The sequence below is a fragment of the Pinus tabuliformis genome, chromosome 6, assembly GCF_031772625.1.
Source record: "Pinus tabuliformis cultivar Carrire ecotype Pingquan chromosome 6, CPIR1, whole genome shotgun sequence".
NCBI lineage: Eukaryota > Viridiplantae > Streptophyta > Pinopsida > Pinales > Pinaceae > Pinus > Pinus tabuliformis.
The window spans coordinates 1,998,623,166-1,998,626,363 of NC_142292.1; the positions used below are offsets into that span (position 1 = coordinate 1,998,623,166).

Consider the following 3,198-nt stretch of genomic DNA (forward strand, 5'->3'; position numbering starts at 1 on the left):
TGGCGTATTGTGTTGAGAGTGGAACCGTATACAGTGCATGTTTCCTGCGCTTCTGTTGTGCTGTCATCCTGACATTAAAACGCTTGAACGCCTCTGTCGTTCTGTCCTGAGCGCTGCTCTGAGTGTCATTGATTATCTGCGCATCATTGATTGTCTGTGCCTCTGTCCTGAGTCTCTGCCACGCCTGTGCTGCCCTAACGCTCTATCACCTAACGTTCTCACTTAACGCATCCGTAGTTTTCTCATCCGAATAAACTGTTGTTAAGATGCTTTCACCTATGTCGGTCTGAAACGTTTGCCTGCCAAGTTGTATAATTTCTGCCACGCACTCCAAAAGAAATGGATCCCTGCCAAGTCCAGGCACAACAACGAGACAATCAAACCGTTCAATCCATTTTTTGACATCTTCAAGCACTTTCTTACGGACAGATTCTTTCTCATCAAATTTGATGTTGTAAGATTCTTCCAGAACAGGATGCACAATCAACTCGGGGCTGTAGCTCTTAATAACTGTTGCTGCATCTTGTGTACAGAAAACATGAGATAAATCTGCACCTATCTTCAAGGCTGATATAGCTGCAAAATACGGTGCCCCGGTGTACTCACGGCAACCACCAATAACAGCTATCTTTCCTGCCTGACCCTTGTGACGACCTGGATCAAGTGGCGGAGTTACTGCGTTTATTATTTGATAGGCATCAGCCTGTGAAAGGTTCTCCATGAGAGATTTCGAGTCAGATGCTTTTCCCTGAATACTCGCGGGCGTTTGTTGAACGCACCTAATTATTAGTCGTTGCCTTCCAGGTAAAGTGCTCGAATAGAGTACACAATGCAGAATCTGGTAACGCGTGCAACGAGGAGTTATGGTGTAATTACAAAAGCTGTAAGAAAGGTGGAGATGCAGGGTATTCTGGAAAACACTGCTCCAATCCACGCATGAAAAGAATGCAGTCAAATTGAAGAACGCGGAAATGTGGTATAGTCATCATTTCGTTTAAAGTTGTTACATTTATACGCTATAGTTTTTCAATGAAAACGCATATAGTTTTGCGGAAATGATGTGATTTGAGGTCAAATATGCGGGGATAAACGTCGTTATATTATTGGACCTTTCTTTAATCAGTTGTCTGAGAAGTGCAGAGTTGTGTGGGACGTGTGCTCTTTCATTTGACGTTCCCACTGCCCTTGTAACTCCTTACGCTGTCATCGCTACTTTGGCATCTGTCCATATTCCATGCCATATGCTGCCATAAGCTCCATATCCTCCATACGCTTTGATAATCAACATCCACAACCCGATTGTTTGCAATGTTGTCTCTTCCATCCAATGGAAAGGTAATGTAGCACCGGAAGTGTGTAGAACAAAGTGAATATACGACAATTCAGGTGTAAATTGTGTGGAGTTCGCCCCGGTCGAAGACAGCACAGAGGAGTTTCCTGCAGTCGAAGGATGTGCTGTGGATGCAGAGGGTGATTGAGTTCAGGTGGAAGATGTGCACACAATATATGCATACTGAAGCTACACCGCTCATCCTGGCAGACATAATATAAATCTCCGGAAAGCTCTGTTGCACAGACGTCGCATATAGGATCCCGTAAACGTTGTTGGTGGCCTGGTTCACTGTTTGAGTTTCTTACTTATGACGCAGCTACAGTAGGCTTGGGAGGTGAAGTTTTGTTTTGTCTTGGAACACCGTCCAGTAAAACAGAAAAGGGGAGCGGGCATTTACCATCCGAAGGAAGCGAAAAGCAGCCTTCAGACTCGCCAAAGGACAGCAAATGTATGTGCATAATTCTATAGCCTGATGGAATTCAAAAGGAAAACAATAAACCTTTTATGTCGCGATTCTCCATATTAGATTTCGTTCACTGTGACCAGAGGTGACCTGTCATATCTAATTTATATGTCGAATGTCGGCTCCAGCAAGTGATTTTTTTCCGGCGACAAAAGTTGACTCATTTATAGTGGAATTGAATGCTGTTTAGTCCATTGTTGGAGGCATATATTTTGCATGTGCGTTTAGGGTTATATTTCAAAGAATAAGAACTCAACCCCTGTCCGCGATTTGGTGCGATACCGCTGGCACAGGCATTTCGAGGGTTGTAAAAGGATTTTCCTGCTCAAGGAATCCGAACTCGAGTTAATTCACAAGTTTCGTGGTTGCAGGCACATGCATTTCGAGGGTTAAGTTCGAATTCTTCTCTGTTTTTGATGAAGCCACCTCAGCTTCAAAGTGGGATATGAGGGTCGATGACTTAGCCGTTCAAGTTCCCATAAGGTTTCGAGGGTTTTGCATTTGCGACTTCGCCTTTTTCGTCCAGCATTCTGGGCATTGCTCGGTTTACATAAATGCGCATGCCCATTGCAGAAACACACTTTAGTATCAAATCAAATCAATCAACTTCATTCTTATGCGATTCAGTCTTTGCAAAATATTCTCATAGCTTTTGAAGTCTTGCTTTGTGGAGCACCCTTTGTTTGATTTTGGAATTGCATTCAATAATATAAATCGTTGGAAAATGGTTGGTGGAGTGTTGGAACTACTAAACAATTTGATACATTCTACTGTCGACAATACAATCATGATTGATAAAGTCATTCTCAGAAATATTCAAACCTGTTTGCAAAATGCAAAAGAACAGATTGATTTTTTGCAGCTTGAATCACAGCTACAGCAAGAAGAGCTACATCAAAATAGACACCATTCTGAACCTGTTTTTGTTCAGAACATTGAGACAACCACCCATCAGCATGTTAATAATGGTACAGTTCATTCAAATAAAGCAGCAGTTGTATATGCAGATGCAGAAACTCAGTCTGCACTTCCCAAGCCCATCATCAGACCTTGGGAACAGCTTGTCCACAACAAGCACAGAACCGGTCTTGGATATGACAAGGACTTGTCCTTTCATATTCCAGACTATGCCAAGCCCATTCAGTTTCAGAGTGCTGGTTTCATTAATGACAGTTCACCTGCTCCTTATGACAGTTCAGCTTCAGCTGTTCCAGACTCTGCCCCTCTTCCACAGCAACAACAACAACAACAGATCGTGAAATGCCAACACTGTGACCGAGTTGGCCATCTGAAAGATCACTGTTTTGATCTTCATCCATGTAAGCACTGTCATAAAACCAGCCATTCTTCACACAGATGCTTCAGAAACAAACGTCCTGCAAGAACAAAGATTCATCTTGGA

General features: G+C 42.9%; 1 pseudogene; it reads right to left on the minus strand.

The window, feature by feature from the left end:
* Positions 1–205: 205 nt before the first annotated feature.
* LOC149267259 (ATP-dependent (S)-NAD(P)H-hydrate dehydratase pseudogene) lies at positions 206–876 on the minus strand (annotated as a pseudogene).
* Between the last annotated feature and the right edge of the window lie 2,322 nt (positions 877–3,198).